We start from the raw sequence: 25,547 nt of genomic DNA on the forward strand, positions 1-25,547 counted from the left end.
ACACATCCGTTTTATAGTGGTCCCACCTTATGTCATAAAGTGGGAGCATGCTATGACAGGTACTGACCTCTCGGGGTGCCGGAGCCGGGGAGCACACATAATACTGTGTCCCCAGCACTTGAACGCCTATTCAAAACCACAGTGCGGGTTTAAAGCTGCTGGCGCAAAACCTATAAAATGTACCATGGAGGTAATGGCACAAGACCATGTTCCCCCACAGGTGGCATATATAGGAGGTGGGACATATTGTGTCACCACAGGTGCGCCCCACTACCAGCATGGACAGCATAGCTGGTGTCTGGTAAGTGACAGCAGTTTCTGCTTTAAACCCGAGGCAGAAGTTCAAGTGGCCCAGGAACGAATTGTCCCCATTCCTGAACCCTCCACTGTTCACCTCACTGTAAAAGAGAATTTCACCAACCTGCAAAAGTATGTAGCGCATTTCGGCTGCGAAATCCCCCCTCTCCCAGAACATCTTACCAAAATACTCAAAGCAGTAATAGTCTCACAGAAACATTTCTACACTCTGGAGCAGAAGGCGGTAGAGATAGGGGCCAAGATACTGGACATTGCAGTTCCACCCTGGTGGGACATTTTTGAAAATATAGAGGTCCCTTCATGGGTTAGACTGGCTTCCCACATCCTCGTGGTTTGCCAGCTGGGAATAGTATTGTACCTAGTGTGCACTCAGTGCAAGGGAAAAGGCCAAATACTAGAATTCCAAAACCAAAGGACCTGGAAGGAACATTGGCCTAGAAATTCGGTGGGCTGCGCCACCAGTTAGTGCCTAAAGAGGGCACTCAGTGGCTTTAGCGCCACCTGCCACGCCTCCCGTGATATTTAGCGGGGTGCTAATGGCGGTGTTAGCCTGTAGCGCTGCGCCGCCACCGATGACGTCATCGGTGTGGGCAGTGCCCTGCTACTGCCCCGATCGCGATATTTGGTCGCGCCCGCCTCTGTAACGCCGGTCGCAAATCGTGCCTGGTTCACGGGGCCTAACTGTGGCGGTAGTGGCGCAAATTAAGGTGGCGGTGCGGGGCGGCCATTGTTTTCGGTGGCCGCCTGCCAACACCTCCGTCCCCGGCCTCCTGATCCCCCCCCCACACCCCCCGGGCAGTGCCGGCTGTGTCCCGAGTGCCCGGCACTTCTCCTCGGTGCCGGGCTCTTTTGCCGGCACTCACGATCGATCATCGCGCTGGTGCAGGCCCCTCCCCCTTAAGAAGGGGAGGAAGGCCTGCAGTACCGCAGCACGCCGTGCCGCAGCGTGTGGCGCTGCGGCACGTTGTGCTGCGATATTCAGTTTCAGCGCCCCAAGGGGGACGCGCAGCGCCTCGAGCAGCGCCCCGCGTCCCTCTTGGGGTGCTCAAACTGAATTTCCGGCGGGTGCAACGTCTCCATTCGCAGCGGTAGTTCTGGCGCCCAGGCGAGCTTGGTGCCCCGTTTGGGGCCCCACCGAATTTCTAGGCCATTATGTTAAGGTGGAGGGAGATACACCTGTTTGAATTTTTGGTGTGTTTCTGAATAAAGATTGCTTTTTGTGTTTTTTTTGTTTTTAATAAAGACTTTCAATGTGTTATTTTAATAAAGATGTATGTGTACGAAGTGGTGCAGGGGTGTTGGACACCCTCCATGCTTGGATGTGTGTAAACACCTGTATTCTGTCTATGTATGCTTATGTACACTACATTTTTTACAGAATGGGAAATGCATGTGTCGTGGGATCATAGATAGGTAATTACAGGGGAAGATTGACTATGGAGGGTCAGGAATTTTGCTCACCTTGTCAGGATGATACTTAAAGCGAGTTTAGTATCAACAGGGGGGAGTGTAGCGTTCTCAAAATTCCCACATTCCCCAAAAGTTATGGATAAAGGGACCCTGTATGGACAAGTTATTAAAAAGGGCACCCAAAATGGCTTCTGAAACCTCGTGACCAAGGCCCGCAGGATTTGAAAAGCAAGGCCCTGCAAAAGTCAGGCCCATTCAAATCCTGAAACGAAACCTAACATGCATGGATCTGTGAAAAACTTTGTCCTTTTCTAAAGCCAGACAGCTAGGTAAACACAGAATATGCATTCTTCATCTTGAAACAGATCAACTCAGGATGGACCTAATCTTGAGGCCATTAACTTTTTGCATAAATAATCGGTAACAGCTCACAGAAGCTACCAAGCCAGGAAAAGACGATTACATTTCATAAATAACAAACAGCCAGGATATTGAAGCCATTAAACAAGGAGACAACCGCCCCAAAACCCGTTAAAGTGGATGACTGTAATCATTTTGGCCGAGCCCGCCAAAATGAGACAAAGAACTGACCTGATTTGGCGCGCAGATAAGGGGTGAAGAACCGGGTATAATTGTAGGCCCACCGGTAGCCAAGGTCTCTCTTGCCTCTTGCCTCTTCGCTGGCTCTCTTCTTCCTCTCCTCCCTCCCTGCGCTGCTCGACACCGAGGACGCCCATTACAACACCGGGGGCCAAACGCGGGAGGAGAACGGGACCTTAATTCGAACACGCACAGGACACACGGGGCCGCAACCGGGCAGACGAGACGAGACGAATGGCAAAAAACGATAAGCAGAGAAGGGCAGTGAAAAGAAGCATTGGGGACGAGCGGGCACACACCCCGGCCTAGCTATAAGCTGGCGCTTGAAGCATGGGTAGGAAAATCAAGCTAACACTATAGACCGCCAACCGAACCCCAACCACAACAAAACCGTCGGCGACCAAACCACCACCAGAAGCACAACCATTTTCTGCAAGGTAAAGTACCCAACAAAGACTTTACTCCCTATTCTCTAACAGAGGAAAAGGAGGGTACTTTACTCAGACGACTCCACCGCCGTGCCCTGGGACCACGTGACGACGGCAGGCCCCAAAGGACAACAAGAGCGAACCCCAAAACCACAACCGGTTTAGGCGACAGGTTTCGAACTGTCAAGGAAACCCCATTGGTGAGCATAAATCCCTGGCCCCTCGTAGCTTAATCTAGTTAGGTATTGGGGGTGGAATAAAGGTAGGGGGATTTTTAATGTGTTTGTTCCCTCGATGTGCCGTGTGTTCCCCATTCCCAAATAAGTGTAATTTTATATACCTGTAATTATTCTAGTAATTCTCAGTGTTGTGACTTTAATAAAAATTACGGTTTTCTCGTACCAAACCCGTTGTCTACTCTATTTTCTGTATTGCCGCCTCTACCTAAGTCCGGTGTCTAGAACCCAGGGGTGTGGGAGCGATTCGAACCGCTCAGAGACAGTCAGGGGCAGAGCTGACTGGGCACACGTCACCTGCACTACACAGCCCAATTTAGCCCCCAATATGTTTAATAATATGCTCATCCTTTCTTACATATTAGCACTGCTACACTTTGGGCCAGAAATTAGGATCGGGTGCTTGCCGCGCGTGCAAGCCCCCGATCTGCACTCACCCTGCGCGCTGACATCTGAAGCCCGGGCCTGCTTGCATTTCCTGTCACAGGCCCGGTTCCGATGTCGGCGCGATGTGCTTACCTGATCCAGCGGCGTAGTTAGTGCGATGTGCCGGCTGGGATCAGGTGAGCACTCTGCAGCCAATCAGGGGAGGGGAAACTCATTCATGAGTTTGATAGTAAAGACTGTCAAACTCATGAAAAGTACGGGCGCCCAAAAGACTACTTTAACTTTAATTAAAAATTTTAAAAACATCCCAATAATTAAATAAACTATAATTAACTTTAAAAAACTATTTAAAACAATTAATAAAACTTTTGAATTTTTTTTTTTCACGAATTCGGGTCTAAAAATAAACTTACCTTACTGTAAAGTCCTTAAAAACAATGAAGCTGTGGAAAAAAGGTAATAATTTTAAATATTAGACCACTTACCTTCAAGAATCCACTGCTTACGCCTCCTTTTTTCATTTCCAAAAAGTTCAGTCCCTTGCACACGCGCAAACCTGTCTAAACGAAGGAAGTTCAACGCGTGCGCGCAGAGTCCTGCGCGCACGCATTGGACCTCTTAACCCCTTAGTTCGATGGAGAGGAAATGCCGGGTTCCCGCGCATGCGCTGTGCATGCTGGAATCCGGCACTTCCAACGGGCCCACGCGTGAGTACACCGTTCGTACTCACGCGTTGGGACCGGAATTACTGGCCCATTATAAAAGCTAAATTCTAACTATAAATAAGTGTACATGATGGTAAAGCACTACTTTGAGTTTCCTGCTTTGTGATCTGAGTCAGACTGTTAATGATGTTCTTTTAACTGTCGTAGCATAACAGCATCTGTTAATATTATACAGAGCTAATCCTAAGGAAAATTCTTCAAATGCATTGCTGATAACAGACTACAACCCACTGAGCTATTAACTAGTAATAGAGCAGCTGATCTGAGGAAGAAGCCTTTAATCATTTTTTAAACTCAACTGGGATGTGCTTTCTTGATCAGGTTCTATAATACCATTAATATGGAAAATAATATATCAGTGTCAGCTGTGGCTCAGTGGGTAGCACTCTTGCCTCTGAGTCAGAAGATTTTTGGTTCAAGTCCCACTCTAGAGACTTGAGGACAAAAATCTAGGCTGGCACTCCAGTGCAGTGCTGAGGGAGTGCTGCACTGTCAGAGGTGCCGTCTTTCAGATGAGATGTTAAACCGAGGCCCTGTCCGCTCTCTCAGGTGGACATAAAAGATCCCACTGCACTATTTCAAAGAAGAGCAGGGGAGTTATCCCTAGTGTCCTGGCCAATATTTATCCCTCAATCAACATTACAAAAAATAACAGATTATCTGGTCATTATCACATTGCTGTTTGTGGGAGCTTGCTGTGCACAATTTGGCTGCCGCGTTTCCTACATTACAACAGTGACTTCACTCCAAAAGTACTTCATTGGCTGTAAAGCGCTTTGAGACATTTGGTGGTTGTGAAAGGCGCTGTATAAATCCACGCCTTTCTCTCTTATATGTCAGTGGCAGTTATAGTCTCCAGTTGTGAAGGAGATAACATAACATCGTGGCACATTGTCAGCATTGAATATTTGAGATCTTAAAATGAAAAGTTTCTTTATTTTGTGTCACTAAGAAAGGAGATTTCTACTACTGATTGAAAAATAATGTAAAACAAGTGTGTAATGAGTGCTGCGTTGGCACTGCATATTAGTGTTCCAATGCATTGTACCATAGCGACAAATGACACAGTTTGATAGGAAGAATGAGGAGTGGCAATATAAACTAAATGGTACAATTTTAAAGGGGGTGCAGGAACAGAGAGACCTGGGGGTGTATGTACACAAATCTTTGAAGGTGGCAGGTCAAGTTGAGAAGGCTGTTAAGAACGCATATGGGATCCTTGGCTTTATTAATAGAGGAATAGAGTACAACAGCAAGGAATTTATGCTAAACCTTTATAAAACACTGGTTAGGCCTCAGCTGGAGTATTGTGGTCAATTCTGGGCACCGCACTTTAGGAAGGATGTCAAGGCCTTGAGGAGGGTACAGAAGAGAGTTACTAGAATGGTACCAAGGATGAGAGACTTCAGTTATGTGGAGAGACTAGAGAAGCTGGGGTTGCTCTTCTTACAGCAGAGAAGGTTAAGAGGAGATTTGATAGAGATATTCAAAATAATGAATGGTTTTGATAAAGTAAATAAAGAGAAATTGTTTCCAGTGGCAGAAGGGTCGATAATCTTTGAGGACACAGATTGAAGGTGATTGGCAAAGGAACCAGAGGCGACGTGAGGAAACATTTTTTTACACAATGAATTGTTTTGATCTGGAATGCGCTGCCTGAAAGGGTCGTGGAAGCAAATTCAATACTAACATTCAAAAGAGAATTGGATAGATACTTGAAGGGGGAAGAAAATTACAGGGCTATGGGGAAAAAACAGGGGAGTGGGAGTAATTGGATAAATCTACAGGCACAAAGGGCCAAATGGCCTCCTTCTGTGTTGTATCATTCTATGATTTAATGATTCTATGAGTTCTGCACTCATGATTCCATGATATGGAATGTGCCTGATCCCGGCCATGTTTCAATGACAAAGGATCAAGTCGAGGATAAAGAAAATCAGAGGGAAGTCAACCCAGGCACTCCTGTGTACATCCTGGGTATGGTGTGGACTTGAGTCCAGCATGCCCAGCAGCCGCAGAATGGAGCTGGGGCGTTCCACACCCACTCTCTAACATTAAAAGTTGTTTTGAAAAGAAGATTCCAACCGGAAAGTTAAGTTGGGCTGAAATTAGGCGGAACTGATTTCTCCCTAATTTTGTGGTCTGGTGCCCTCTGTTTCTGCTCAAAGACAAACATGGGGTTGGGCGTCTCAGATGCTAAAATCTGCCCCATGGGCTGTACTTGCCCTATTTCTAAGCTCTGCTCTGAGCTTTAAACTATGATCTTACACAGCAGACAAAAGTCAATTCTTGGCTGCTGGGACATGAGGGATCAAAGTGTTCTGTGAAGTGGCTAAGCATGCCTATTAACTGAATTCGCTGACTCCTATTCAACACACTTACTTAAATCTGTTGGAAGGTATCAAGGGGCTGTCTTGCCATATTATGATCGTTTGATAATTGTATTCAGTAGTTTCAGTTAATACAGCTGAATGAGATTATAGCTGTACTAATGTTGCTGCCACCTGGACTACCTCTACCTGGACTTGCTACCTGTGTGGCTGAGGGCAAAGTCTGCAGGGTGGATGAGCAAACTGACCACGGCACTGTGGTGGGAGTGAAAAGGAATGTGGTAGTGGTAGGGGACAGTATAGTCAGGGGGATAGATACTGTTCTCTGCAGCCGTGACCGGGAGTTCCGAAGACTGTGTTGCCTGCCTGGTGCCAGGGTTAAGGGTATCTCCTCAGGACTGGAGAAGAACTTGGAGTGGGAGGGGGAGGATCCAGTTGTCATGGTCCACGTAGGAATCAATGACATAGGTAGAACTAGGAATGTGGTTCTGCTGAGAGAGTTTGAGGAACTAGGGTTGAAATTAAAATGCAGAACCTCACAGATAATAATCTCTGGATTGTTACCTGAGCCACACGCAAATTGGCATAGGAATAAACAGATTAGAAGGTTAAATGCGTGGCTCAAAGAGTGTTGCGGGAGGCAGGAGTTTCACTTAATGTGGCACTGGCAACAGAAATGGGGAAAGAGGAGCTGTTCCATTGGGAAGGGCTGCATTTAAACCGGGTTGGGACCAGTGTGCCAGTGAATCGAATAACTAGGGCGGTAGACAGGGCTTCAAACTAATGAAGGGTGGGGGGTGGGGGGTGGGGCGGCAGTGGGAAGATTTAGGAAAGGCTAAATTCAAAAGCAGTAAGAGGAATGTCAAGGCTGTAGAGCAGAGTAGCGATTTGGGTAAAAATAAGCAGAGTGGGTCAGGAAGGGACAGAGAGCTTGACAGAGGTAATAGAGCATTAGTGACTAAGGTGACATCAGGGAAAAATAGAATGAAGTTAAAGCTAAAGTCACTGGGCTCGATTTTGTCAATGAGGAGCTTTTGGAGGCGGGACTCCCACTTTTTGGGTTGTAGTCCCGCCTCCATCGACTTGTGGCCAACCCATACTACTTTCCCTTGATTGACCTTGTTAAGCCTGCCCAGCGGGCTCAGCAGGCCAATTAAGGGACACCTGGTTACTGGTGACGTCAGCGATTGACATTTCATCTGTCAAGAGCTTTTGACAGATGAAACATCAGCGTTTGACGGCTCTGTGAAGCTGTCAAACACTGACAATCTGTCTTCTAACTTGAGTCCTTCTACTCAGACTCAGTTAGAGATCTCTCCAGGCCAGAAAGCAGAGGCTGCAGCTTTTGACAGTTCAGCGGCCATTCTGCTTTCTGTGCCGGTGAGCTGAGGGACTCCCGAGAACTGAAGGAAGGAAGCCTGCAGGAGAAAGTAAAGGTAAGTAAAACTTATTAAAACATTTTACACTTACCTCACACACTTACCTCTGCACACATGCACCCATCACTCACCTGCACAATGGACATCTCGACCCCTCCAACCCCTGCAGACCGACGGTCCGCTTCGCTAACTTGGCATGGTTTGGAGCCATCAGACAGCCCACACTTCAGGGCTAAAAATAGGGATTAGGCAAAAAACTGCCTGTTAACTACCTGTTAACAGGCAGTTAATTGGCACTAATCCCCTTCCCGCCTCAGGGAGGCGGCTCCCAGCACAGGTCGGGTACCCGCCTCCTGGGACATTAGCACGGAGGCAGGTTGGGGGCGGGATGGGTTCCTGCCCCCCGATTCTGCAATATTCCCACCACTCCTGCCTCCAAACCTGCCTCCTCGGGTCTTGGAAAATTGAACCCATAATATCGGAATGCGTGAAGCATTTCAAACAAAATAGTTGAATTAATAGCACAGATAGAAATAAATGGGTTTGATCTAATAGCCATTATGGAGACATGGTTGCCGAGTGACCAAGGTGAAATTATAATGGGGAATAAGGGAAAGGCAGAGACATTAAACAAATACTTTGTATCTGTCTTCACAGTAGAAGACACAAAAAACATTCTGGAAATAGTGGGGAACCAAGTGTCTAGTGAGAATGAGGAACTTAAAGAAATTAGTACTAGCAAAGAAATAGTACTGGTGAAATTAGTTGGACTAAAAGCCGACAAATCCCCTGGACCTGATGGCCTACATCCTAGGGTTCTGAAAGAGGTGGCTACAGAGATAGTGGAGGCATTAGTTTTGATCTTCCAGAATTCCCTAGATTCTTGAATGGTCCCTGCGAATTGGAAGGTAGAAAATTAGCCTGACATCAGTAGATGCTAGAATCTATTATTAGGGGTGTGGTAACAGGGCATTTAGAAAATCATAATATGATTGATCAGAGTCATCACAGATTTATGAAAGGGAAATCTTGTTTGACAAACCTGTTAGAATTTTTTGAGGTTGTAACTAGCAGGGTAGATAAGGGGGAACAAGTGGATGTAGTGTATTTGGATTTTCAAAATACATTCGACAAAGTGCCACACAAGATTAGGGCTCATGGGATTGGGGGTAATATACTAGTATGGATTGAGGATTGGTTAATGGACAGAAAACAGAGAGTAGCGGGTCATTTTCGGGTTGGCAGGCTGTAACTAGTGGGGTACCACAAGGATCAGTGCTTGGGCTTCAGCTATTTACAATCTATATTAATGACTTAGATGAGGGGGCCAAGTGTAATGTTTCCAAGTTTGCTGATGATATGAAGCTAGCTGGGAATGTAAGTTGTGAGGAGGACGAAAAAAGGCTGCAAAGGGATATAAACAGGTTAAGTGAATGGGCAAGAAAAGGGCAGCTGGAATATAATGTGGAGAAATGTGAAGTTATCCACATTGGTAGGAAAAATAGAAAGGCAGAGTATTTTTTAAATGGTGAGAGATTGGGAAATGTTGGTATTCAGAGGGACCTGGGTTTCCTTGTACACAAATTGCAGAAAGTTAACATGCAGGTACAGCAAGTAATTAGGAAAGCAAATGGTATGTTAGCCTTAATTACAAAAAGATTAGAGTATAAGAGTAAAGACATCTTACTGCAATTATATAGAGCCTTGGTAAGACCATACCTGGAGTACTGTGTACAGTTTTGGTCTCCTTATCTAAGAAAGGATATAATTCACTGAGAGGGAGCGCAGCGAAGATTCACTAGACTGATTCCTGGGGTGGGGGGATTGTCCTATGAGGAGAGATTGAGTGGACTAGGCTACTATTTCCCTAGAGTTTAGAAGAATGAGATGTGATCTGATTGAAACATATAGGGGGGAAAATTTGGTTGGTTTGCGCCTCCCATTAGCACCTTAAGAGGGCGCTAATGGGGCGCAAAGCAACTAGCGCCCATGCGCGGCGATGTTTGCGCCGCTCACAAAATTAACTAGATATTTTGCGGCAGTGCTAAACACTACCACCACAATCTCCTGTGCCAGCAGATCGTGACGTCAGTCGAGAGTGCAACGCCCCGGTAGCACCCCGGACTGGATATTGAGTGGCGCCTGCCGCTAGCAATGACAGGTTGAGGGGAGCGTTTTGCAGTCGGGAAGGGGCTGGGGGAGCGCTATTTAAAGGCGACTGCTTCCTGCCTTTTTTTGTCTGCGAAATTTTTGCACCACACATTCTGAGTGAGAGAGACTGCAGGAGATATTCAAAGCTGTGTTGAGGAGTTTTGGGTACTGAGCAGCACTTTGCAGGTTCTTTCTGATTTGATCTTCCTTGCATCGATTTAGAAGAGAATATGGGGACTGCACTCTGAGCTCTTTCCCTGGGCCTCTCCATTGTTCTTTCCAACAGATTTGATGTACAGGTCTCTCCAGGCCGAGATTCAAGGCTGCAATGAGCAGGGTGTGGATGGAGAGCAAGATCGACCTTCCCCTTTAAGAACTGGCCAGCGCCAGTGTGTCTGTGTTCCATTGATGACTGACATCACATGAGCATTGCCAGCGCTCTGAGGTAGCGCCTCGCTCCTTGGCCTTTGCGCCTTAAGGCAGGTATGTAGTGCCTGATTTAGCGCTCCAATCACCTCCAGGGGCGATAAAAGCCAAGTTTACAGTCGGAGGCGATAATTAGCGGCAGGCGCTAAATTTTGCGCCCGGCTGATAATTGCGCCCCAAATGGGGTGATACCGAATTTCTCCCCCATAAAATTCTTAAGTGATTTGACAAGGTAGATACTGGGAGGACGTTTCCCCTGGCTGGGGAGTCCAGAACTAGGGGTGACAGTTTCAGAATAAGGGGTCGGCAATTTAGGACTGGGATGAGGAGAAATTTCTTCACTCAAAGGGTTGTGAATCTTTGGAATTCTCTACCTCAGAGGGCTGTGGAAGCTCAGCTCTTGAGTATATTCAAGACAGATATCGATACATTTTTGGATACTAAGGAAACCAAGGGATATGGGGATAGGGCGGGAAAGTGGAGTTGAGGTAGAAGATCAGCCAGGATCTTATTGAATGGTGGAGCAGGCTCAAAGGGCTGAATGGCCTACTCCTGCTCTTATTTCTTATGTTCTTATGTAATAATAATGTAAAAACTCTATTATTGACTTTTCTTCCAAGTATATTTGTGAAAAAGCAAGCTCTGATGCATTGTCTGGGCTACTGAATAAGAATTAATTTGAACACTTGTAAAAATACTGTGAAAGATTAAGATAGATAATTTTATTGAATTAAAAGTAAGATTAAAAAGACAGATCTTGTCAAAATAGGACACTTCCTTGTCAGTTGGTTTCAACAATCTGGGCCAGGTAATGTGAGACAAGGAGTGAGATAAGAGTGGCATATCTCCTGAACATTCTGCCTTCATTTGCAACAACTGGGAGTAGTATTGGGTGGCGGAGCAAGTGCAAACACACATAGGCCTAAGTTTGAGGCCTGGGGTATCTTAACTCCTGAGACTCATCTGCATACTGCCGGTCAGTTGCCAATCTGAAATGGGCGGAAAGCAGCAAACAGGAGCGGAAGTACGGGCTGGCACCATCAGAGGGCTAACTGGCAAGCAGGTAACGGCCTGTACACAGCCCATACACACCCGTAGGCATCGGAAATGCCGGTTTCAGGCATGCAAAGTGCATGCACTGAAAACCAGCATTTCCGATCTGCCAAGAATGCTCTTGACAGATTGGATGCCTGCCCTGGAGAAGGGCCTCTGCGGGCGGAGAGTGCCGCTTTCTGCAGAACCTCCGCCTGCAGAAAACCCTTAGAAATCTTACGCCTGGTAAAAGCAGGGGCATAAGGCCTGCTTTTACCAGCATAAGTAGAAAAAAGTTTTTAAAAAAAAATTTCACTCATTTATAATTTAAAAATACTTTTAAGAAAGGTAAGTTTATTTTTAGCCCCGTAAAAAACTTTAATTATTTTTTTCAAAAAATTTGATTTTTATTTAAAATTTATTGTGGGCAGCACGGTGGCATAGTGGTTAGCACTGTTGCCTCACAGCGCCAGGGACCCGGGTTCGAATCTGGCCTCGGGCGACTGTCTGTGTGGAGTTTGCACATTCTCCCCGTGTTTGCGTGGGTTTCCTCCGGGTGCTCCGGTTTCCTCCCACAGTCCAAAGATGTGTGGGTTAGGTTGATTTGCTATGATAAATTGACCCTTAGTGTTAGGGGGATTAAATACGTGGGGTTACGGGGATAGAGTGGGATATGTGTTGGTGTAGGGGTTACGGGGATCGGGTGGGATATGTGTCGGTGCAGGCTCGATGGGCCGAAATGGCCTCTATCTGCACTGTGGGGTTTCTGTGATTTCTGTGAGGAGGCATCTGCACGCAGGAAGCCTCCTATCGGAAATTACAGGCCATTAATATTGTTTTGGCAGGCACCATATTATGGGTAAAATTGTCCAAAATCCCCTGCCACCTCATGCACTACAGGCAATTTCTCGGAAAATTACAGGTCTACTGCGTCCAATTTTGCACCCGTGGAAATCATGGAAGGAAAATCACGGGCAATGCACCTACAAATTTTCTGATAATTTGCCCATTGCATGGCAACAGCGCGTTTTTTCAGAAAATTTTGGACTGTATTTCTGCTTCACAAATGTAGGTCCATTTTTGTGGAGTGAGGGGGCTTCACAGGGGTGTCACCAGCCACGTTTGCAGAAAAACAGACTAATTACTACTCCTTAATGCACCATTAGCTCATGCACTAGCTCTAACTCACAGAGGAAATTTAATAAATCCTACACGGAGTATATGACGTTGCCCAAGGATTAAGTGTAACACATAGAGGAATCTCCACCAAATCAATAAAATCTAGTTCTCCACAGAGTAGCCGTATAAGAGAATACAGGTTGTTCAGTTAAATAAAAATTTTAATGATTCTAGCACATAGCTCATTTTTTAAATTCGAAGGCAAAGGAACATAAATTATTTTTTTGTATTTTCAGAGAATGATCAGTTCTGGTGGCAAGCAGACACTTTCTTATTTTAATACTGTTATCATTCTGTACATGAATGAAAAACTAATTAGGGGAATTTGGTGATGCTGGTGGCCATATGGAAATGTTATTAATGGGAAGTAGAAACTTATAAACAATGACATCCTTCGGAAACACCACTGAATTCTGCACAGATGACGATAACAATATCTCAATGGGAAATAGCCCTGGGTGACTAACATAGACCGCTGATCCTTAAATTGCCAATCACCTCTCCTATACTAATAATACCTCTAGAGCCACATTAGCTCTGTAAATTTATATGGTGAATATAGATCAGTTTGAAACTACTTTTAGGTTCAGGTCTTAGTTCGTTAGCTGACAGTAATCTTAATTTTCTACTTTGTTACACAAAGCCATTAATCTGATTATGAAACACTTGGCAATAATTCAATTATAATAATTCAAAGATTTGTTTGATCGCTTGACAATTTACTGGAATATTTACAAGGCTATCTTGTCAGATACTCATAGACGTGTATCCAATTGGTTTATTGTCTACCAGACCTACAATGACATTTTGATCAAGCCATAGCTTACAGTGTTAGGGTGATGTTAGTCATGTTTCTCTCGAACCTTTGCGATGAAGGAAATGTCCACAGTACTTTACTTGGACAAAATCCACAGTGGATCTCAGGAAGAACAATATGTGCAATGCTTTTGTTCAGAAGGTTGCGAAAGATCCTGTCAAGGAACTTTTCAGCAACAGAAAGGAACAATTTGTCTTGCTACTTTCCATGGTCAGAACGGTCACCCGTACAATTGTATAAAATGATAACTGGTCCACCTTTTCACTGTCAGGTATAATAGCTGTAGCTGTAGATGGGCTGAGGAAAACAAGTTATTTAAAGAAACAGCACGCAAGTAAAAATGCACTGAATTTATCACAAATATAGTTGTCAGTATGAGCAGAACATCAGGGAACTTTGTAACTTGTATGGCTGAAGTTAAAGATCAGTACTTTTCCTTTCAAAATAATACTGCAAATATTCAGCTTTCAGAATAATTCTAGTTAAGGATAATTTTTTTTCTATAAGGGAAAATGCACTGTAGATTTTCTACATGAACTGCTGCATTATTTAATCTTCCATAGTTCAGCTCTACCAGACCATAATTCAATATGAAGAATTACATAGTAATCCTCTTACTGGTGGGAAAGTGATTTCAGTAGACATTTCTGAACACAAAGAACATAAATATAAGAGTGATCATAGAGGTGGAATAAAATTACATTGACTAGATCTCAGGCACTGTTGAAGTGAAATAGTACACTTTGTCAATTATTCATAAGTGCTAAATTATGATTGGAAAGAATGTTTCCAGTTCATGTATTCAGAACTAGAGACACAACATTTAAAGATTTCTTTTTTGTACCACCAACTAATTATCTATAAATTCACTTAGAATGCAGTACACTTAAGAACAAATTTATTCAGTTTAACTTTGCGGTACCAAACGCCTAAAAAAAAAGTGGTTTCAAAATAAGCGAGTTTTCTAAGCTATCATGATCTTTTTAACAATCGTTTTGATCTGTATCCGTCTCATGATCTCACAGCTGTGTGTCCTTAAAAAAGGATCTGAATGTGCATTTAGTTACAGCAAATGGTTTTTGTGCTTATCTCGATGCAAGCATGTTTCTACATCAGCTCCCAGCTCAAAATGTAGGGAAACAAGTTATGCTCAAATATTTTTGTCATTTCAATTCATTAAACTAATCATGTCGTTATTTCCCCATTTGTTTCTTGGCAGTTTATTTTTATTATCCAAAATAATTACAAATTAGCGCAAATCGATACACCAGCAAAATTGTAGTTTCTGTGCATTGTCATAAAAATATAAGCACTGACATGGTCCGAACCTCTCCAAACTATCGAGTGTTAGCCCTCACAGCAAGCAAAGTTATTGGGCCAGTAAACCTCTCAACTGCTTTTAAATCAGTCTTTTAAAATTTAATTTATGATGTTTAACAGCCTACCCTACTTCTGTCCTTGTTATATCTAGCCTTCTAATAGGAATAAGGTAGACAGAATAATATATATTAAAAAAAAATCATTCCTAGGATATGGACATCGCTAGCGAGGCCAGCATTTATTGCCCATCCCTAGTTGCCGTTGAGAAGGTGGTGGTGAGCTGCCTTCTTGACCTTAGTTGTGGCCAGGTCTGTTGGCTGCACACAAATGGTGGATCTAACTTTCTCCAAAGCTCAAATAACCACTGTACATCTTGTACCACGCATGTACCCATTGAGGTGCAATGATGATCTGAGTTTTGGTGGAAACTGAGTGCCCGATATATGTGAGTGATGAACAGAACCCAACCAAACTCGCGTTATACCTGACAAAAAAGCATATCGACCACCCACTCAAACAATGGACTTATATCGGCAGGGAGGTGTAAATAGTGGTTTCAAAATGGCTTAAGGCTACATGATATATCTTGGACATTGGAGCTTTGTGTCATCTCTAGTTATTAGTTAGAGGTGATATAACACTACTCCACATCCAGATTGCAGGTACTAATAAACTTGCAGGTACTAATACAATTGGAGCCTGTTTAAACTCAGTTGTTCAATGCAGAAAGTTTTGAATTGTGTTTATGTTGCTATGAATACATTTAAAAAGTTGGGTATGACAGGGCATTGAAGAGACGTTGGCCCAGAAATTCAGGTCCCAATGCGTGAGTACGCATGGGGTACTCACACGTAGGCCCAACGAAAGTGCCTGTTTCGAGCATGCACTGCACATGCGCGGGAAACCGGAACTTCCGTTCCCCTGAAAGAAGGGGTTAAGAGGTGGAACGCGTGCGCGGGAGAGGCAGCGCGTGCGCATTGAACTTACGTTTTTTTCCAGGTTTCTCCGGGAAGGTAAGTCTCCAGAAGTTAGACATGTAAAAAGCAGTCGCAAGGCCTGCTTTTAACAAGGTAAGTGGTGAATTAATTAAAATTAAAACATTTTTTCCACAGGTTTATTATTTTTAAGTACTTTAAAGAAAGGTAAGTTTATTTTTAGCCCCATTAGAAAATGTAATCAATTTTTTCAAAAATTTAAATTATTGTTTAAAATTGTTATTTCATGTAATTTATAGTTATTTTAAAAATGTGATTAAAAAAAATTTTTTTTTGAAGTTTTATTGATGTTTTGGGGCTTATAGTATTTATAGGTTTGACAGCTCTTCCTGTCAAACTTATGAATGAAGCATTCCCTGCTACCATTGGCTCTCCATGGCCCACATGATCCCAGGGGACGCATCAAACTAACTGCACCCCTGGGATACACAAGCACTGCGTGTCGGCAGTTGGAGGAGGCCCAGGATCACAATTCCACGGGGGCCCACAGCTCAACGGCCGGCGCGCTAGGTAAGTGCAAGTCGGAGGCTTGCACCCGCGGGAAGCCTCCGATCCAAATTTCTGGGCCAATATGATCTGCTTTGCATCATGCAAGGCACTTTACCAGATGTTAGTGTCCTACTGAAAATATTTACAAATCACCTTAGCAGGGCTGTAAACAGTTGAATGCCAAGTGTCACTGGTTGTACCTGAGTTAGTTTTGTTTGTCTAACATTTATACAATAGCTAACTGAAACTAAAACAAATATGTAAAAAAATTATCTCCCTGGGTGGCCTGATGGCCGAATGGAAAAGACACAGACCAGAAGGTCCCAGGTTTGATTCCTGAGTTAAACGGTGTTCAACACTCAGAGCCCTTACCTTGATGAGAATTTTTTTTTAAAGATATATATTAAATAAAAAAAGGAATGGCCAATTGTGAGTGAGGTAGTGGAAGCCTGCTGGTGTCAGTGAAATTGTACACCACCAATAGTTGGAGTCTTCAGGGCGAGGGGAACTGACAACTACTTTCCTCTGCTTTGCAAAAAATGTAGTGTTGTAGGAACGGAAGTTCCTAACTAAATAATTCAGCTCAACTCGATGGATTAAAAGACTGGAATTTAATAACAACGAAGTTTGCTGGATGTTACAAGGAGGAAATCAAAACACGTTCGTTCAAGATTCCAGGTAGTCGAAGACTGCTGGAAAGTTCTCTAAGCTGACGTCATGACGTCCCCACGTTCTTCGCGCTACTGGCGGTCACGCGATCAGCCATGATGTCACCACGCAGGATAAAGGCAAACATACACTGTAAAGGTAACAATCAGTTTAAAGGTGCAGTCCCCGGCTGCAATATAATACAATTAAGGGGATTATACTAAAGTACACTGAGTCTCTTGTGGCTCCTCCACAGGCGCCCCCCCAGAATCCCCGTTAATGGCCAGTGTCAAACGAACAGGGGGCTTGATGGTTCTCTCCGAGCGTCGACGACCCTCAGGCGGCGGAAGTGGAATGTCGGGAGAAAGCATGGAGCCTGGCTGTGGTTGTTGCGCATGTCAGGTTCGGCGAACGCAGTGTCTGACTGCGAAAACGATGGTGAGGCATCTGTAGGTGGTTCAATGGCTGGCTGTTGTAATGATGAATCGGCGTGCAATGGCGGTCATCCTCGGCGAGGTGGCTGGGCAGGCACTATTGTTTCAGTGCGATCGAGGTGAGCGGCTTTCAGACGGTCGACGAAGACGGTGTCCGATCTGCCGCCTACGTCGATGGTGAAATATTTCTCACCGGCAGATATGACATGAAATGGGCCAGCGTATGGTGGTTTAAGTGGGTCTCTGTGCGCGTCGTGCCTGATGAAGACATAATCGGCGGACATGAGGTCCGCAGGAACATGAGGCCTCTGTAAGCCATGATGCGAGGTCGGAATGGGCAGGAAGTTCTTGGCCGCCTTGCGATGCTGGATAAGCTGCTGAGTTGCAGACCACGGTTCTGTATGCGGAGGCAGGAAGTCACCAGGGACCCTCAAGGTTTGCCCGTAAACTAACTCAGCTGATGAAGACTGAAGGTCTTCCTTGGGAGCCGTCCTTAGCCCTAGCATCACCCAAGGCAATCTGTCTACCCAGTTGGATCCGTGCAGGCTGGCACGAAGGGATGCCTTAAGCGACCGATGGAACCTTTCGCACAGGCCATTCGCCTGTGGATGGTAGGCGGTGGTACGGTGTAGCTTGGTACCTAAGTCGTGTGCAACGGCATTCCATAATTCGGAAGTGAATTGTGGACCTCGGTCCGATGATATGTCGGATGGGACGCCGAAGCGAGCCACCCACGACGACAGGAATGCCCTGGCAATATCAGCTGTAGTGGTAGCGACCAACGGAATCGCCTTTGGCCACCTGGTGGTGCGGTCCACTATTGTGAGGAGATGCGTGAAACCCCGTGAACCGGGGAGAGGACCCACTAGATCCATGTGCACGTGATCAAACCGTCGCTCTGGCACTGGAAACTCAGCCAAAGGGGCTTTAACATGCCGGTTGACTTTCGCTTTTTGACAATCAATACAATTGTTTGTCCAATCTCGGACATCTAAGTGCATGCCCTTCCACACGAACTTGTGGGACATGAGACATTGCGAAGCTCGCATCCCTGGGTGCGACAACCCGTGTATTGCCCGAAAGACTTTCTTGCGCCACTCGACCGGCACTATGGGACGAGGCACTCCCATGGATGTGTCGCACAAAAGGGTGGTTCCTGCTGAGTGGAACTGAACATCAGCGACTTGCCAACTGGAAGGCGTGGTCCAGTACGCTTGAACTTCGGGGTCAGCCAACTGCTCTTCCGCTAAGCCGGCGAAAGCGACGCCCAGGTTAACTGCCAGGACAGGAGCACGGGAGAGGCAATCGGCCACGAGATTGTCCTTGCCCGAGACGTGTCGTAGATCGGTGGTGAATTCCGAAATGAAGGTGAGGTGGCGCTGTTGCCGCGCTGACCAAGGGTCAGACGTTTTGGCCATGGCAAACGTGAGTGGTTTGTGGTCCACAAACGCGGTGAACGGGCGTCCTTCTAGCAGAAAGCGAAAATGTCGAATAGCCAAAAACAGGGCGAGCAACTCCCTATCGAACGTGCTGTACTTGCGTTCGTTCTTGCATAGTTGGCAGCTGAAAAAGGCCAGCGGCTGCCAAGTCCCGTCCACCCACTGCTCCTGCACCGCTCCAATGGCGTAGTCCGAAGCATCCGTCGTGAGAGCGATGGTTGCACCTGGAATAGGGTGTGCCAGCATGGTTGCATCTTCCAGTGCTGCTTTGGTATCCAGGAAGGCCTGGTCCATCTGGGGAGTCCAGTTGATGAGGTCTTTGTCAGATTTCCCTTTCAGTGCTTCATACAGCGGTTGCATCAACTGCGCTGCCTTGGGGACAAAACGATGGTAAAAATTAACCATCCCCAGGAATTCCTGCAAGGACCTAACAGCGAGGGGACGTGGAAAAGCTGTAACAGCCTCGACCTTGGTGGCTAGTGGAACGGCGCCGTCCGATGTTATCCTGTGCCCCAGGAAATCGATGCTGGTGAGACCGAATTGGCATTTGGCCGGGTTGACAATGAGGCCATGCTGGCTTAACCGAGTGAAGAGCTGGCGTAGATGTAACAAGTGTTCCTTGGGGTTCTTGCTAGCGACGAGTATATCATCCAGATATACGAAAAGGAAAGGCAAATCCCGTAAAACAGAGTCCATGAGCCGTTGGAAAGCCTGTGCTGCATTTTTTTACCCGAAAGGCATTCTGAGAAATTCGAGAAGGCCAAAAGGTGTGATGACCGCCATCTTGGGAACATCTTGGGGGTGCACTGGGACCTGGTGATACCCGTGGATGAGATCCACCTTTGAAAATATTGAGTTTCCAGCTAAATGTGCTGAGAAATCCTGGATATGAGGTATGGGATACCTGTCAGGAGTCGTGGCATTGTTTAGTCGTCTGTAGTCACCACAAGGCCGCCACTCTCCACCTGGTTTGGGGATGATATGCAGTGGAGAGGACCAAGGACTGTCGGAGCGTCGGATGATCCCGAGGCGCTCCATTGTTTGGAATTCGGCTTTAGCCGCCGCGAGTTTGCTGGGTTCTAACCTGCGCGCCTGGGCGTAAACCGGTGATCCATTCGTGGTGATATGGTGTGCCACACCATGTTTCGTGACTGCTGCCGAGAAGGTAGGCCGGGTGAGCTCTGGAAACTCGCTGAGTAGGCGTGTAAACCCGTCTTGAACTGGTACCGCACAGGCGACCGACCAGGACACGGCGGTGCTGTGGTGGCAGGGCACCGCGTGGTAAGTGGACGCGTGAATAAGGCGGCAGTTTTTGACATCGACTAGAAAACCATTTGCACAAAAGAAGTCGGCTCCTAGTATGGCCTGTGACACTGTGGCAGTGATAAATTGCCAGAGGAACTGCTGACCGCCGAAAGTAATGGTAACCGTCTGTTTCCCAAAAGTGCGAATCGCCGCGCCATTGGCTGCCTCGAGTGCAGGGCCGCGGCCGCCGGATTGTAGATCCAGCCTAGAAGCTGGCAAAATGCTGCACTGGGACCCAGTGTTGCAGAGGAATCGCCTCCCCGTTGTGGAATCCGTAACATAAAGTAATTTCCCCGTTGAACCGATCGCCATGGTAAATTGAACGCGCTTTTCAGGGCTTGTCGTCCTTTTCGAAGGGCGATGGCTTGCTGAAGGATTTTTTTGGGGGGGGAGAAACTGCAGGGAGGCTTGCAGCATCGAGCTTTGGCGCCAAAACGGGCGTGGTACGTGCACCAGCCTGCTGGAGGAGGGCTGGGCTTTGCACACGCAGGAGAAGGGCGCCTCATGGCTGCACAGCACTGCTGTGAGACTGCAAAACTTTTGTCTGCCTCTGCCGCGAGCTTAACACAGTCGGTGATCTCAGAGCTGGCCAAGGCTGTCTGCACCGCGTCAGGTAGCTAGCAGAGGAAAAGTTCTCGGAATAAAAAACATTGGTCTTCTGAACCAAGTAGGGTGAGCATTTGGCTCATTAATTCCGAAGGCTTTGAGTCCCCGATGCCTGGCATGGCAATGAGCCTGCGTGCGCGCTCTGATTTGTTAAGGCCAAATATATGCAGTAAACGAGCTTTGAGAGCCTCATACTTGCCCTCGTCTGGTGGACTGCTCAGTAGGCTGACGACCCTCGAGGCCGTGGCGCTGTCGAGAGCGGAGACCACGTAAAAATAACAGGTCGAATCCGCTACGATCTCCCGCAGGTGAAACTGTGCTTCCGTCTGTAGGAACCAAGCTTCTGGTTGCTGCTCCCAGAACTGAGGCAATTTGAGGGCGACGGCATTTGTGCTCATGTTGAATTCTCTTCGAAGTTTGTTCGACGAGATCGGGGTCACCAATGTAGGAACGGAGGTTCCTAACTAAATAATTCAGCTCAACTCGATGGATTAAAAGACTGGAATTTAATAACAACGAAGTTTGCTGGATGTTACAAGGAGGAAATCAAAACACGTTCGTTCAAGATGCCAGGTAGTCGAAGACTGCTGGAAAGTTCTCTAAGCTGACGTCATGACGTCCCCACGTTCTTCGTGCCACTGGCGGTCACGTGATCCGCGTCATGACGTCACCACGCAGGAAAAAGGCAAACACACACTGTAAAGGTAACAATCAGTTTAAAGGTGCAGTCCCCGGCTGCACTATAATACAATTAAGGGGATTATACTAAAGTACACTGAGTCTCTTGTGGCTCCTCCACAGTGTGCAGTTTTTTACTGCCAGGCGTCATTCTGAGATTTCCTTGTCTGCTGCACTAGTCGGTCTTAATCCTCAACTTCCTCTTATGGTGACAGCACCCGTTCCAAAACAAGTAGATTGAGAACTATTTATTTCAGTGTATGTACCTTTAAGGGGAGAACTACTTTTTACAGCTCCTGTATACTGTAGTACCGGCAGTGACCACACCTGTATATAACCCTGAGTAGGGATCTGTACAGTTAGTTTTAGAGTAACCCTCATCCAGTAAACACCTGTTGATTGTTCTCTGCAGTCTCTTGTCTAGTTATTGAAGGACACACAACATCAAGATACATGGATTTAACATTGGCGACGAGAAAATTTGAACCTACCTGCAACTCTGCGGAAGGAAATTCCATCATTGCTGTGAATTCTGTTGTAAACGGCTCTTTGACAAGGAGATAGTGAAGAAAATACTGCTATTTCTTCAGAGAGTCCAGAAGCACGGGCGTCGACCATCCAACGGAGACTCCAGCGAAATGGGCTGGCAACAGGTACGGCGCAGACCTTTCCCGCACAGCGGCGGCTAGAGCCGACCGACAGCACAGAAAAAGGCCAAGCAGCGTCGATGGGAGAAGAGAGAGGGTACAGCGCACAGGGCGCAGCCGGTGTTCAGGACCGAGCGGCGTCGACGGGAAAAGAGAGAGGGTAGAGCGCACAGGGCACAGCCGCTGTTCAGGACCGAGCGGCGGCAACGAGAGAGAGAGGCGCGCAGGAAAACACACAGAGCGCAGCCGGTGTTCAGGGGGTGAGCAGCGTCAGCGGGGAAGAAAGGAAAGCACGGGAGACGCCATTTTAAGCCGCAGCGGAGAAGAAGGGAGAGCGCGGGAGACGCCATTTTGAGCCAGTCTAACCACACCCAGGGATGCCAAAGAGTGGCAGTGTCACAGCGTTCGACAATGAAGTCGAAGATTGGACGACATATGTCGAACGCATAGAAGTGTACTGCAAGGCGAATGAAGTGCCAGATGACAGGAAAGCGCTGGTATTGTTGAATTCAATGGGTGCAAAAACATATGGCTTACTGCGAAACCTAGTAACCCCAGAGAAGCCAGTGGAAAAAGATTTTGAAAACATAGTGTCAATCCTACAGGACCATTTAGACCCCACACCGCTGCTGATAGTGGAAAGATTTAAGTTTCACAAAAGGAACCAGCATAAAGATGAAAGTAATGCTGAGTTTTTAACGGAACTGCGCAAGCTATCGAAACACTGCCAGTTTGGAACGGGACTAGCAGATACTATATGGGACAAGTTTGTGTGTGGGCTTCAAAGTGGAGGAACCCAGAAACGGCTTCTATCAGAAAAGGATCTTACGCTGGACAAGGCTTTCAGCATGGCAGTATCACACGAAGCAGCAGGACGGGGCGCGGCAGAGATACAACGGAGACCGCAAGAATATGGCACAAATGAAATGTCACACGGAACAGTGAAGTGCTATCGCTGTGGCAGAACAACACACGACCATAATGATTGCTGGTTCAAGGACAAAGTGTGCAGACAGTGTGGAAAAGTAGGACACATAGCAAGAGTCTGCAGGTTGGAAAAGAAAACCAGCAGCAAGAAATCCCCACAGGAGAAGTACAAGAAGGTACATAAGGTGACGGGGAGTAGTGCAGATGAACAGAAAAGTGATACAGACTCTGGAAGCAAGGAGCTGGGTTGTCTGAAATTACATAATGTGATCAAAATGGAGGATCACCAAACTATCTGGGTCACGCTCAAGATAGCCGGAGTCCAAGTGAAAGTGGAATTGGACACAGGATCAGCCCTAACAGTCATAAACTGAAAGGACTACAAGTGGCTATTCTCACATATACCCTTAAGAGATACAGAGATTGTCTTGAAGACGTACACGGGGCAAAAATTCTACCCCAAAGGAAAAATAAGAGTGAACGTTATATATAACGGCAAGGAAACACCAAAAATGGACCTATATGTATTGCCAGATGGAGGACAACCACTACTAGGACGTGAATGGATCCGGAAGATACAGCTAGATTGGCATTCCATACAAGCACTGACTGTAGATGCCAAAAAGGATGACGACATCACACCTGGACGACTGTCAAAAATGCTAACTGATGCACAAGAAGTGTTCCAGGAGGGACTCGGAACACTAAAAGGCATAACAGCGACGATCAAAATAGAGGAAAATGCAAGCCCAAAGTTTTTTAATGCCAGACCGGTACCTTATGCGATCCGCCCAGCCGTCGAAGCAGAGCTGGAAGGTTTGGAACGTTCAGGAGTACTGTCCAAAGTGGACTGGAGCGAGTGGGCTACACCCATTGTTCCTGTAATGAAGAGGTTGTTGAGTAATACGCCTGGGGAACCAAAGAAGGTTCGCATCTGTGGGGACTTCAAGGTGACAGTGAACCCAATCCTTCACACTGTACAATATCCGCTTCCGCAGATTGAAGATATTTTCGCCTCGCTGTCTGGAGGGAAACGCTTCACTAAGATTGATCTGGCCCAGGCGTACCTGCAAATGGAGGTAGAAGAAGCCTCGAAACAGTACCTCACGATCAACACTCATAAAGGTCTCTACCAATACAATCGGCTGGTGTTCGGGGTAGCATCAGCTCCGGCTATTTGGCAAAGGGCAATGGATCAAGCCCTGCAAGGGATTCCAGGGACCCAGTGTTATTTGGACGACATCCTGGTCACGTGCGAAAATGACAGTGATCACCTCGCCAACCTGGAGCAGGTGCTCACTAGATTGAAGGAATATGGGCTCCGAGCTAATCGCCACAAATGCGAGTTTTTCCAGAAGCAGATCTCGTATTGTGGCCACTTTATTGATGAAGAGGGGTTACATAAGTCCCCTGAAAAGATTGAGGCAGTAGTCAAGGCTCCAGCACCGGAAAATGTGTCACAACTGAGGTCGTTCCTCGGGTTGGTGAACTACTACCATAAGTTCTTGCCGAATCTGTCTACAGTACTACACCCACTGAACACCCTACTGCAAATGGGGGTACCATGGAAGTGGAATGACAAATATAAACGAGCTTTCCAGAAGTGCAAAGAATTGATCACATCAAAAGAGGTGTTGGCTCATTTCAACCCAGCACTACCAATTCGGTTGGCGTGTGATGCATCATCCTATGGCATTGGAGCGGTGCTGTCGCACAAATTCCCGGACAGCTCGGAGAGGCCAGTAGCCTTTGCGTCTCGGTCACTAACCTCAGCCGAGCGTAACTATGCCCAGATTGACAGGGAGGCCCTCAGCCTAGTGTGGGGAGTGAAAAAGTTCAACCACTATCTGCACGGGCAGAAGTTCACCTTGCTGACTGACCACCAACCACTTGTCTCCACCTTTAATCCAAAGAAGGGCGTTCCGGTGATGACTGCGCAATGGCTACAAAGATGGTCCCTTTTTCTAGGGGCGAACCAATATGAAATCGAGTATAAGGGCACGAAACAGCATGGAAACGCTGATGGGCTATCACGCCTGCCACTGCCTACTGCGGAGGAAGCACCAGCAGTGGACCCTGTCGAAATATTTTATTCGACTATAATTGAACGCTTGCCAGTAACTAACGCTGATATAGAGAAGGAGACCCGAAATGACCCGACACTGTCTCGGGTATATGACTTGACGGTAAAGGGATGGCCAACACATTGCGACTCACTGTTGCCAGCATTCTCATCCAGAAGAGAACAGCTGTCAGTATGCCAGGGGACCTTGATGTGTGGATCCTGAGTGGTAATTCCACCCAAGTTAAGGGAGAGAGTGCTCAATGAGCTTCATGTGGTAAACCACTTTTATCGTTCACTATCGTTACACTATAGTTATCACTGTTATATCGTTACTCTATGGTTATCACTGTTCACACTGTTGTATCACTATACGAGGTCGCCTCTTGTCACGCTGTTATACCTGGGCTGACCACTGCTGACTCCGCCCATGGCTCCACCTACCTGCCCAGGTATAAAGGTGGTCGACTGGCTGGCATTCCTCCTTGTTGGATCCGATCACCCACAAGGGTGGGCTCTGTTATTTAGCCAATAAAAACCTATAGTTACTTTCTTAACTCGTCGCTTTTCATTGGATGA

Source organism: Somniosus microcephalus, chromosome 16 (genome assembly GCF_052327205.1).
Source record: "Somniosus microcephalus isolate GS21.2 chromosome 16, FLI_Smic_1.0, whole genome shotgun sequence".
Classification (NCBI taxonomy): domain Eukaryota; kingdom Metazoa; phylum Chordata; class Chondrichthyes; order Squaliformes; family Somniosidae; genus Somniosus; species Somniosus microcephalus.